This window comes from Cygnus olor, chromosome 3 (genome assembly GCF_009769625.2).
Source record: "Cygnus olor isolate bCygOlo1 chromosome 3, bCygOlo1.pri.v2, whole genome shotgun sequence".
Lineage (NCBI taxonomy): Eukaryota > Metazoa > Chordata > Aves > Anseriformes > Anatidae > Cygnus > Cygnus olor.
Genome location: NC_049171.1, coordinates 15,245,530 through 15,259,116, shown reverse-complemented (window position 1 = coordinate 15,259,116; position 13,587 = coordinate 15,245,530). Strand labels below are relative to the sequence as shown.

At 37.1% G+C, this 13,587-nt stretch overlaps 1 protein-coding gene across 3 annotated transcripts in view; it reads left to right on the top strand.

The window, feature by feature from the left end:
- Window positions 1–238: 238 nt before the first annotated feature.
- GREB1 (growth regulating estrogen receptor binding 1) overlaps window positions 239–13,587 on the top strand; it is a 97,647-nt gene continuing 84,298 nt past the window's right edge. For 2 of the 3 annotated variants that reach the window (XM_040552115.1, XM_040552112.1), the window contains exon 1: window positions 240–475. The gene's annotated coding sequence lies outside the window, so the exon portion shown is untranslated. Of the gene's footprint in view, window positions 476–13,587 lie in introns of all 3 variants that reach the window. The other variant, XM_040552116.1, reaches the window with a different exon arrangement.

Sequence of the window (13,587 nt, the reverse complement as noted above, 5' to 3'; positions counted from 1 at the left end):
CCTCTTTTCCTTCATATCCTTGGTCTTTCCTGTGCATCTTCTGTTTTATAACTCTATTTTTTTTTTTCCCCTAGGGCTGCTGAAATTGTCTGTGCTTTAGACCCTGAAGCCAAATAAGGCACGTCTAGTTGGGAAGATACCATATTCAGTGGGAAGCAGGGGTGAGGATGCATGAGACTGGAGAGGAAAAGGCAGGGGGGAGGGCGAAGGGTTTGTATTCTTGACCTTAGGTAGCTGGTGCTGAGAGGTAGCGTATTGTGTTGAAGCACAGACAGAAGTAGAGTTTGTGGATGGGAAGGAGGGAGGAGGGAGGAGGAAGCTGGGACAGCGAGGGGGGAGGAGGAGAGAGCAGCATCTCTATCTTTCTTTGCAGACCACGCTGCTAAACAGCCAGGGGAGGCTCGTGCTTCCCTAATATCCATCACTGCCTGCTTCCAACGTGGTCACAGACAGAGCAACAAAGAGGGTCTCAGAGGTAAGATCCTTGCAACTTGCAAAACTGGAGCATCTGCTGAAATAAAGAGAAGGAGCAGCAACAATACAGAGAAAAGATTATCAGCACCTGGGAATGCTGAGAGGCAGTGGGGGGGGTGGGGGGGACTGTAACTGGAAGCCCAGGTCCCCAGAAGGCTAAGGAAGTGTTAGCAGTAGCAGTGAGCAACAAGAATAGAGTAACAGGGGCGCAGACCAGATCCGAGGGGATCAGGATACCGGCTAGCAATATTCAGCAGTGGGTAGTTTGTGTCCCAACTGCCTGTGTAGGAAGAGCAGAAAATATGGTTGGAGAGCCGTGAGAGCAAATAGCCTGTTACCTGAAATATATGGCTAAATAAGGCTTAACAAAATATATGACAAACTGTGGTTTGTGAGTGAACAAAATATTTCATTAATTTGTGCATGTCAGAAGAAAAAATGTAAATTAAATGCAAAGCTTAAGCCTGCATATTGTTTTGACTTTTTATGTGAAAGTTTGAGTTTTTACTTTAGGACTGTATTTCATTTCAGAAATGCACTTAATAGCACCAAGGAGAAACAAGCAAATGAAAAAAAACACACCTAAATGAAATGTGTATTGTTGAATCAGACAGAATATGCTGTTGTATTATTGTAACAAAATACTTGTGATACCAAAGCAAGGTATGCTGTTTGACCTGACAAATTGTCTTTTTTTTTTTTTTTCCATCTAGAAAAAAAAAAAAAAACCACGCACACACAAAAACCTATAATTTTGTACTGACCTGAAATGAAATTTATAATTATGTTTGATCCATCCCCTCAGAGTAAAAAGCAATTTGGATAGATGTCTTTATAAAGTAAACTGTTTATTTTACTTGCTGTTTCTGGACGCACAGATGAAAGAGGCAGAAATGCTATCATCTATATATTGGAGAAAATGTTGCTTGCTTTTTCCCCTGTGCTTTGTCTCATTTACTTTGCTTTTTGAGGTATGAGCTACCTTGGTTTTGATCTAATAACTCATAGACCCTTATGAAAATGATTAACGAGTAATGGCAATAATGTCAGTATTTGTTGCTAAACATGTTGAGCCAACAATAAAGAAAATTAACAGTCTTGTATGTCTTATGAATAAGATTCTTAAGGATTTAATGTATTTTTTTCCACTATGAAACACTGAAATCAATCTCCAAAGGTGGACATTCTGGTATTTTTATGCTTAACTGGAAGTTTCTGTTTACCTCCACTCTAAGTAACCAAAATAGTTCTAGTGAGTTGGTCGATCTGTGGTGTGAGTGAGGAAGTTAGAAGCACCATTGTCTGCTGCCTTAGGGAACTTGGTGATTGTGGACATGATTAGGATTTGAATTTTCATCAGCATAAATTTCCTGGCACAAGTGTACATGGGATCAGTATTGGGTGCTATACTGTTCTACTAAATCATTTTCTGACTTTTCTCAGAGAAAAGACCCACAAACTTCACAACAGTAGGGCTTTTATTTTACTAGTTTTTACAATTATGTTAATTACCATTTCAGGGTTTACAGTTCCATTATTACTTTCAAACAATAAATAGCAGCCTGACTTTGGTCTTTGTGTGGTGTTGTAGTTGTCAGCCATAGGTTTGAAATTGACTTCATTCACTAGAAAATCAGGGTTTTTATTAAAAAAAAAAAAAAAGGAAAACAAAAACACTAGCCTAAAATAACCTCTTTTCCTGTCAGCCTGCTACTTGCTTACACAACTTTTTGTTTGTTTTCTTTGTTTATTAAATCTATCTTTTGGTTTACTAGGTAGAGGAATGCCTAGTATATTTTTGAAACCTCATGTTCTGTCTTGTTCTTGATGTACATACATCTAAGAAAACCTTTAATTTGGGGCCTTGAAAGTGATCTTTTACTTCTTGAGAAAAACTAAACTTACTACGTACAAAATTGCTTTACTCCTGGTGGGGGATGGGGTGGGATGGGGTATTTGACTACTGTTGATTTTCTTTGGCTTCTATTTAGGAAATGGAATGTTCCCACTTTGGAAAGGTTTATCTATGGTATGCACATAAAAAACAATAACAAAACATCTAACAGTAAGAACCTAACACGAACCTACCACAGCAGGTAAATTTCATTTGAAGCTAATATTCTTTTCCACTTAAACAATAGTTAGCTATTGTTCTGTTAAGACAACCTTCTATGAAATGTATTGTTCTTGAAGTTTATATGGGCTGGATGCAAAGCTCCCTGAAGTCAGGAAGAGACATTCCAGTGACTTCAAATGGCTTTGGATCAGGCTTGTCACGTGAGATTAGCCTCTGACAGAAGATGTTATAAGCACAGGCACAGAACAGAGAGATTTGGGGATGGAATTTCACTTATGCCCTGATCATCTTTGCTTTGTGAATATTTGTTAGACACAATGTTTTGAAGCAATGTTTCATTTATTTTGTATTACAAATGTCTGTAATATGTTGTGACCATATAGTTTTACAGAAATTGTCATCTAACTTATGTTTTAGACCTATTGTCTGTTTATGTCTATATTCAATGGCTTCTGTTAAGGGAGTCTGTTGTTGGATATGAGAGTTCAGAATCTCTTAGATGAGTTTTTTTATAACGTCAATAATGCTACGAATAATATGCGCAAAGTTAAGGGAAGAGTTTTCTAATGTGAAATAGCAAGTCAAAAACAACAGTTTGAATTCTATTTTTCTTGTTAAAGAACGTGTTCTATATAAGAAACTAACGGCTTTCAAAGTTTCCCTTTCAAATACAACCTGCTGCCCTCCCCCCAAAAAAGTAGAAGAGATTGCTGTGGCAGTCAGCTTGACATTTGCAGTTGCTCTGGAAATAAGTTTCTCATTTGAATCTTATGCAATTTACAGAGGTTGAAAGTAACCACAAGAAGACCTGTGTAATTTTGTAGAACAAAATAAAACAGAAGCATTTTGTAACACTCCTTAGGTATGGCCAAATTTTTGTTAGGAAGTTGTAAACTTTCAAAGGTGATTTGTGTCAATAAATGAAAGCCTATCAGACTCCTAAGCACTCTAGTGATGCTAGGCATAATTATCTTTAGGGAAAAATTGCCTTTGGTTCGTATTGATTGTGGCTCTTCTAATGAATACAAAGTCTGCACGGTGAATGATAAGTGATGTGTCACTCCTTTTCCACCCTCACACAAAATAAAGCATTTACTCTCATCTGAGATCAGGCACAACCTTGGGTTTATTTCATGTGAATAAAAGACACGATGAAGGGGCATAAAAGGCCCTTGTAACTAACAGCCACCAAAATATACGCACAAACATCCCTACTTACACAAATATGTGAATGCATTCATGTATTACATACATGCACAGGGAAAGCATTACATATTTGACTTCAGCTGAAATTCTTTGCTTTTTTCCACTTAGACTGTGGTTAGTGATTCAGTCAGCTGCAAGTCTAACTCTTCAAAATGTCTGTTAGACAGACTGTGGAAGGAGATTCTGTTATTTACTAAGGAAATTTAAATATGTCACTTATGCTCATGTTGTAGAGATTTGTTGCTGTCCCTACATAATTACACCTAAGGATTCCAAAGAACTCTAGTTTGATTTTCAGTTTGCCTTAATCTGCCATTATCCATGTGTTGCATTTCATGCTTAAATGTTTATGTGAGGAATAAAGAGAGTTTAAGAAGTAACATGAGAAGTGGTATATTTTTGAGGAAACAGGAAAGGAAAATTGCCATTTAGACAACGTATATCTAAGAAAAAATGCTGTTAAAAGAAATACTGATTGAATACTGCATGAAGAAAATATCCTTTTTTGAGCTAAACAGCATAGCAGTATTTTATGTACTAAAAGCAATCTGTAATGATATTGGAGGCATGTTTTACATAAATTTGCAGTAAACAGAAATTAAAATTTATTTGTAGAAAGTATATTTACATCACAGTCATAAAAATAAGCAGTACTAACAAAGAATTGTCATCAAAGACATAGGTATGAGAATTCATCCTGATGCTTTGCTTATTGACTCATATTTTATGTTAACGCTTTTTGTGTTGTTTTAAATGGTTTCCTGCAAAATGTATCCTTGTATGCCTAGCTCTCTTAGTTTTTAGAGCTCCATAGTAGGAAATTGTGGGGCTAGGTCTTCTGTTTTTATGAAAAGGTTTTTCATAAGGTTTTTCATTTGTAGGTTTTTATTTCCGCCACTTTTCTGTCTGAGGATAAACATTTATGTAAAATCAAAATAATGATCTGATCTGCCTGGTGAAATTTTAGTGTCATGATAAAGTGCTTTGAAATTTGATTATGTTTGAATTATATTTGCACTTCCGAGAATTATGTTTGCACTTCTATTATGATTTTGTTATACAGGTCCTAATCTGTGGGCTATATGTGTCAGTTCCAAGAAGACTCAAATGGGTTTGTAGACAGGTTTAAATCACTGTCGCTGCTTCTATCAACTAGATGTTTATTATAGTCTTTTCTGATTTGGAACCACATTTTCACATTTTCTTAATCTCCATGCTTTCCCAGTTTCTCTATGAATTTAAGATTAAATTTGTAAAGTAATACCTCATACACAAACTGGTTGAACAATACACAAAGAATAGTGGATTAAACCATAGCTATTACTGGTGCAATAATTGGGGATGTTACTTGTAATAACAACAATAAAATTATTTTCAGACACAAGAATGATTGTGAAGTTAATGAAAACTTCCAAAGATCATTTCATCCTCATCTGACAGCTGTTTTCATTATTTTCACCCCAGAGGTAATGAAATGGTTGATTTATGATGTAAGTGCATTTGTTTTTAAAGAAAACATTTGTGACTTGCTTGACTGCAGTGTGACTCTGGCTAAGTGAGTGAGCCAGATCTCAGTGGTGTTTTGCACAGATGGAACTATAAATGGTTTGTACCCTAACTGTTCAAAACCCATGCATGAATATGCTGTGGAGATATGCACAGACATATAGATGTCAGTTTTGCTCAGTCTTTCCTGCCATCCCTGAAAAAGTCACTTGTCACTCCCTTTAGAGGAAGAAATGCATTTTTTCACTTGCCAGTTCAGACTTACATTAATAAGTAGTTTTCAGTTTTATCATTTTATTCAGCTGAAAATCTTTTATCAACAGGTGTTTGCTGTACACTTCATTATTCCCTCCTTGTTCTCCTATTCTTCCACATTTTTTGTCATTTGTCATCTTTTGTGTAAAGGAGAGCACGGTTCAAACCAGTGGTAATTATATCTCTGCTGCTCAGAAGGTCCATGAGGCAAAAAGGCCTTAAAAAGAAAAGAGTCATTTGAACTGGTGTCCAGCTCCCCAGCCAAGATACTAGCATTTTACACGTTTATAGCACAGCATTGTAATATATCTCCTGCTTTGAAGTGCACCTGATGCTGGCAGGAAAAGCAGGAGGGTAATGTCACTGTAGTTGGTACTCTGCCTCATGGTAGGGTCCCCATTTAGAAGGTGATTTAGACCAAGTGTTTCCTAGGCAGCAGCAATACTCCAATCCCATGACCCAGCATGGTGGGGTTATCGTAGAATCATCAAGGTTGAAAAAGACCTCCGACATCATCTGGTCCAACCATCACCCCACTACCAATGTCACCCACTAAACCATGTCCCTAAGCACCACGTCCAGCCTTTCCTTAAACACCCCCAAGGACAGTGACTCCACCACCTCCCTGGGCAGCCCTTTCCAACGTCTAACCACTCTTTCTGAGAAGAAATTTCTCCTAATTTCCAACCTGAACCTTCCCTGGTGCAACTTGAGGCCACTCCCTCTAGTCCTATCACTAGTTACCTGTGAGAAGAGGCCAACCCCCAGCTCCCCACACCTTCCTTTCAGGTAGCTGTAGATAGCAATAAGGTCTCCCCTGAGCCTCCTCTTCTCCAGGCTAAACAACCCCAGTTCTCTCAGCCGTTCCTCGTAGGACTTGTGCTCCAGGCCCTTCACCAGCTTCATAGCCCTTCTCTGGACACGCTCCAGGGCCTCGATGTCCTTCTTGTAATGAGGGGCCCAAAACTGAACACGGTACTCAAGGTGCGGCCTCACCAGAGCTGAGTACAGGGGGATGATCACCTCCCTGGTCCCGCTGGCTACACTGTTCCTAATACATGCCAGGATGCCGTTGGCCTTCTTGGCCACCTGGGCTCACTGCTGGCTCATGTTCAGGCGAGCATTGACCAACACCGTTAGATCCTTTTCCTCTGCACAGCTTTTGAGCCACTCTGCCCCAAGCCTGTAGCACTGCATGGGGTTGTTGTGACCAAAGTGAAAGACCCAGTTATGAGATACTGACCAGGCCTACTCATGTGAGAAGGTGGCTGAGTAAAAAGTGACGTACTGTGCACATTCTGTACTTAGAAGAGCATACAAAGACCTGCAAAATTCCCCTTGAATTCTGTGAAGCAAATCTGGGTGCAGAATCAGAGAAATGGTATTTGGAAAGCCCTGGTCTTCCACCAATACTGCGATCCATTCTCTAGGGGCAAGTAGGTATTTGCAATGTGAAATGTGGTTGCGGCTCTCGAAGGAGAAGCTGCTACAGTTGTGATACTGTTGCTGTATTATTGTGGAGTTTATTGCCTCATATAATCTGAGTATATTAGAAAGTGTTGTATCCTGCCGTTTAAAACTTTGTTTAAAAAGTTGATTTTATGAATAAATTGAAAATTTATTTTGGTCTAACCATGGTTGTCTAGGTCTTGTTCAGATTGAAAAAAGAAGTGGGAAGTATCCATCTTGTAGTAAAGTCAGTCTCAGTATGTTGGGCACAAGACATAAACTCAAGAAAGATTTTATTGTGTAGCTTGGTAAATCTTCTGTTTTAATTCTTACCACCGAGGTGGATGCTGTGTACTGTCACTCCAGGCCCAAGATGGCAGCGCACAGTTCTTGACAGCTTTGGACAGCTGAGTTCTGATAATGTACAGAACTACTGGTAAGATCCTTGTGTCTTACTGAGTTTGGTACCGGGCCTCAGAATTCATCAATAAATACTGGGTGTTGTTCAGTAGGTTCAAATTCCTAGACATTTATCTGTGATGTCAGGAGCATTTGACGACAAACAGACTCTTTGAAAGTCCATTTCCTTTCATGTAACATATGTGGGAGAGGCACTGTACCTTACGCTTCCTCTCTTATGGAACTCTTTGGAGGAAACCTGGATACAGGAAAGAAGCTATGCAGTAAATAGCTTGGCTTCTTGTTCTTGATTTTGAGAAGTTTGTTCTCAAAAATACTGTTGTTTTTTGTTTGTTTGTTTGTTTGTTTTTTCTTTATGAACAGAACTTGTCCTGTAAAGTTACTGTATCTTGACCACCTGTGAACAGTCAGCTGTAAATTTCATGGTATTGTAACTTAGAAAAAGCAACCAGCCTTTTTCTCCCCGCCTAAAATAGCAATAAAATTAACAAAACCATTAATAAATTAGAACAACTTCAATATTTGGAGTATCTTCCATTTGCCTACTCTAGCCCATGAGTGAATATTAGTACTAACATTGCCAATAAAGTTCACAGGGCCTGGGTTGAATCGTAGACTGTTTCTTTTACAAGCTGTATATGCGTAAACTGGAGCTCACAGTTTAAACAACCAAGGTGTGGCATGGATGTGTGTGTAAGTTACCATGGTTTAGCTACTTGCTCGATCAGCTGCTATGTCATAGTTACCCATAACTACAACCTTTTGTCTGCGAGGCTTTAATAGAGAAGTAGTAGTGTTACTTTGCACCAAGAATTTACCATAGACTACTAACCAATATGGATAACACAATTATTACTTTATTAATCCCACATGGTTTTCTAATGCTATTTCAGTAGGCCTTGTAGCATGAGTGTACTGTGATGTCACATCCTGGTTCGTGTATGACATGCTTCCAGTTCCATGCCAAAAAATGTAGCTCTGCTGAAAGCTGCAATACAGCTTTCATAATAATTAAATTGGCTGGGGAAAGAGCATACACAAATAGTTATGTCAGGGCCAAAGATGCACTATAGAGGCCCAAAGACGCTTTGGCCAAACATCAAATGTTGTGAACATGGTCCTTCCAATGACTAGACCTGAACAGTGTAGACACAAGTGGTTCTGCATCCCTTGACTTAAAGGCATCTCTTCCTAGGCCAGGGCTTTTAGCCGTAGAGGTGTAAGGTCACATTGACAGGCCAATCTGGATGGGAAGTAATGCTGTGTAGGATGGCAACAAGAAAGCAAAACATTGTGGGTCACTCTATCCCCATTTCAAATTAGCTCTACGGCTTCACATAGCCTTTTCACTGCTAGATTGCATTGCTTTGCATGTAATTTGGTTTCTTTGGCAATGTGTTAACTTTCTAAAGAAAAAAGGCTATCTTGAATTTAAGCTAAGTCTTACTACATGTTAGAGCAATCCAATTACGTTTTTCTAAGTGAGGTCTTCATCTCCAGGTAAAGGTTGCCTTAAGTTTTTTGTTTGTTTGTTTGTTTGTTTTTGTTGTTGTTTTCACTCTGTGTTTCTGTGGATCCAGGATGAAGTACATTTTTCTTTTTAAAGTAGGTCTTTGAATATATCCAGTTAGAAATTGCCTACACAGTTGTGTTTGTTGGGTTATGTGATGAAAGTCTGGCAATTTATAACAACACTGACATAATGGAGAAAGATTACTGGCAAGTATACCAAGTAGCAGTATTGGAAAGGAATAATCTATGTGATCTTATATTTTCTACCTACAACAGAATAGAGTGTAACTGCAGCCATAAAATTTGCTACACCAAATTCAGGGCCATGTATAAAAACATGCACATGAAAATCTAATGCGTTTTATGAAGGCTTTATTCACACATCCTCTTCCAACTGCAACTGTGCTGGTTAAAAAGATTACTGCCCCCAGTACCTCATTATGGCACTTCTGTCAGAGGTTATCACAGTCGACTCTGCCAGCTGAGCTGCTCACGTGCACAATTCCTAATCTGTTTCTGTTAAAATGAATGGGGTTGATGAAGATCTATGATCTTAACACTTGAATTTTGTTTGACTAAAGATGGACAGGGCTTGCTCACAGGAGCAACTGAGTGTGTAAAGCTGGCAGGACAATAATTTCTACCAGAGCAGTAATGAGCCTCTATAAAAATTATTGTAATCTTTTCAGGGGACACTCCCAGATTTGTCCATGGCCTTATGTGCATTGGATTTGCATCAGTGAATGTTTAGTCTTTTCATGTTGCTATATAGATATAGCCTTAGGCTGGTATATAGCTTGTATGTTTGCATGTTGTTTATCCTGTCTATGGACAGGATTCAGTTAAATGAAAATATTTACAGACTTGTACCTCAGTAGAGTGTTTTTTTTTTTTTAAATATCTGTTTTATATTCATGCTGGGTCTGCTCTACGGGCTCTGTACTGATTCAGAATCTTCCGTTCCATCTGAAGACATGCATTTTTTTAAAAAAATAATAATTAGTTATTTTAAAACAACTGCAAAAATGCTCTGGTTTGGTTCAAAACCCATTGAAACCAATAGGTTCAATTCTAATAACCTTTGCATGGCCACCATCAGAATTTTGTCTGTGTACCTTCTGAATTCTAAAACTTTATTATTTTTTTTAACCTTCTACTATTTGCTTGTATTTGCCTTCATTTTTATGGTAGTGATCTAATATAGAAGAGAGTTTCTAAAAGTGGCAAGATTCTTGATAATTCTAATAGCACTCTATTCCTTTTGTGAACTGAATTTTCTTGTTATAGATAACTAAATTTAAGCAAGTAAATGTTGGTTGAGTTGAGTAGATTTTATTAGGTGATTTAGAACTGTCTTTAAAACAAGCATTGTGAATCCAAGTGTTTGCATTGTAAATTATGTATTACTTTATTTTAAAATGTTGACATGTATGCTTTGCATGTTGTGTTATTGCTGATAATGTCATTGACTTAAAAATTGAGAGGAATATTGTCAGTGCAGGAAAAAATTTTATCAACATCAGTTTGGAAAAAAAAATCAATACAAACCAGCTTACCACTTGGTCACAGATTTTTAAATTAAAGTAAGTTTAGAATAATATAAATTGTGAAATCCATCAAATTTTGGCCCGTTCCTGCCAATGTAACTTCATAGCAGGATGACATTTTAGGAATGTGTTGCAAAGATGATTGTCAGATTACAAAAGTGCCTAGAATATATATGTATTGATCATCAATAAGTTATATTTTTAAAGTTATTACTTACATGTGTGATTTTATGTACCTATCTAGAGTGGACAGCAGGATTTCCCATAGTAATCAGGGGGAGAGGGGTGTTTCTTGAGGTGTTTTCCTTGCTGAGCTTGTGCAGAAAATGTTTAAATGCTGCAGGGAATAATGTATTGTGTTGTTAGGATTTTAGGGGACTCCCAGTGTCTTGGCTACATATCGAGCACTTTTATTTGATCATTTTGTTCAATTTTAGTTCCTCAGAAAGAGGAAAAATTCAACTGCTTGATTAAAAGTACTGACAATCATCTCAGATTGTTTTGTGGAAAATTTTTCTGTAAAAATTTTGGAAGGCATTGGGAAAATGATACGCTTATCAATCACACCATTTAGGGAGGAAAATATTTTGAAAGCCATTAAAATGATTTTTTTTCCTGAAAATATAAACAAAAAAAATAGAAATCAACATCAATCCCTAAGGTATGCACAGAATTTAAAATGTGTGCATTTATTGAGTGAAGTTACATTAGCAAGCTCATATATCTGTCTGTTAAAAGTGGACTTCTGTATAATAGCGAGTAGGTAGAAATACTGTGGGTGTGAGTGCACAGTGAGGTGTCATCAAAAAACTTTAGACGGAATGGTTTGTGAAATAAAGTAGGTGTTTGAGAGTGGTTTCCAAATCAGAAAATTGAAGCAATTTTTTCTTGTTGGCATTTTCATTCCCCCATTTTTGTAAAATCTTCTTAGCGTCCCCACTGATACATTAGGACACAAAGCAATTATGAAAAGCAAAAGAAATCCTGAGTTTCTTGGCTAAATTTGGAAAGATTTTTTGACATGGCTGACCATCCTTCGAATAAGATCTTTGTGTCAGGGTGCAGAGGTCAGGGTATAGAAACCTTGGGATATCAAAAGGTGGCGAGAAGAATGGCTGGGATTTCCAGCAGTCGAAGAGTGCTCTTTTGTCTCTGGTGGTCAGTTGTTGAGGATGATGCCTGTGGACATCAAAGAAATGTCTAAATAGTGTTATCTAGGCCCGTCCTTTGCCCCCTGCCATGTAATGGGCCTCTTTTCAGGAAAACATTGGGAAAGCTGAGAAAGCGAGTTGTCCTATGCTACTGCTATTAATTCAGCAAGAAAGCAGATCAATAATATTTGCAGGAACCAGTAAAAACAATCTGTTAGTTTTAAAAAGTGCAGATTAATCAAGCCTATAAATTATATATTGCACATCCAAGATTTGATTTTAATGTGTGTTTTTTTCTTTTCATGCTCAACATGCTGTGAGACCATATTCCTTTAAGAATTCAATTTCTGCTTGCTTTGACATATTATGGAGAACTGTTCTGAGAAAACAGACAAACAAAAATAGTCATAAATGAACTGATATTTTGTGCAATATGTGCTTAAATATTGACTTTGATGCCCGGAAGAGTGATGCCATCATTTTCAAGAAGGATGTGCTTTCCTCATCAATGAATGAAAGTTACAGTACTGAAGCAAAGCCTGCACCTAATATTTTTCAGCTGCTGTATTGCCTGCTATTGAAGGAATAACAGCTGTTTGCTGTTCATTTGTGCTCAATTCAATACAAAAATATATTCTGAAAATGTTATGAGGAAGAAAAAAAGTCTATTATGAATATTTTCTATTTTGCCCATGCGCAAAAGCAAAACACATTTCTCTTTGTTCTTTTTTACATCTCTTTTTAAAGGCTGGAACTCTTTAAAACCCCACTTTTGCAAAGAGATACTGGCTACTGCAGGGTTTAGTGGTGAAAAAACAGGGCAATAATCTGGGGCCTGAGCCATGTGGGAACTCGTTAGACTAAGGTAGGTAGCAACAGAGGGGAAGTCAGAATAGAAATGAACCTGTACTTCTGATTCCTATGAACCTACCTCTGGATTTTTTTTTGTTGTTGTTTCAAATGAAATAATAGTGCCTATGTCATTATGTAATGCTACTGTCATTCTTGAACTTAGTGGAACAATGTAAAAAGATGAGTCTTGGCAGGTCTGAGGGCTAACACACTAGCATTTGTGGTTATGGATCAGTCTCTAGGAATGTTTAATAAAAACAGCTTTAAGGATTTGTTGCTGCCCACATTTTGCTAATAGCATATTATTAATTAGAATATACTTTAAATCTTTACTAATAAATTAGGCCAATATACAGAATTGCATTATTGTCTTAAGAAGACTATGTGATCTCAATATCAGGAACTCAAGCCAAATGGCAATGTAGATATTAAAAATGAAACAAATCTATGGTTGAATCAATGACACTTTCTTAAAAAAAAAAAAAAAGAAAATTGGAGCTGGGATTTGTCAGCAAATAGTTGTGTAAAATCTTTAAATATAGCTAAAAATGTAAGTGCAACATGTTTTCAAAAGTCTGAAATTAAACTGTTTAATGAGAATGTGTTTCTGTACCGTATTTCATTCTAATGTAAATTAGGTTTACAGACAAAACTTTGATAAAAATGTATGAGTTAACTTTAGCTAGAAGAACATGTGAAATATCACTGTTGCAGATTAGAGAGCTAAACTTGAAACAATGGTAGGTAACATATGTACTGAGATAATCATTATTTGGACGGATACTGCACTTGAAAACTGATATTTTGGGCTGCTAGATGCTTCACCATTACTTACTTTCCCATATCCTCATCTAGTAAAGAAGATGAAGAGCTAGATATTTTGCTAGCATGCCTCAGTGATTGCAGGGAGGCTAGATGATTGTATTCATCCACATCACTACAGTGAGAGTTCAAAGTCCTTCTCACTTCCAAATATGGATCTTGAACATTGATACTACGGTCTATAGATCATATATTTTATAATTTAATATATAATATAATATTACTTTTAGAAAAACACGGAGAATAAAACATTGCACCTCCTGTACTATTTTATCCTTTTTATTACTACACCTGCACTATTTTTCTGATCAGAGTT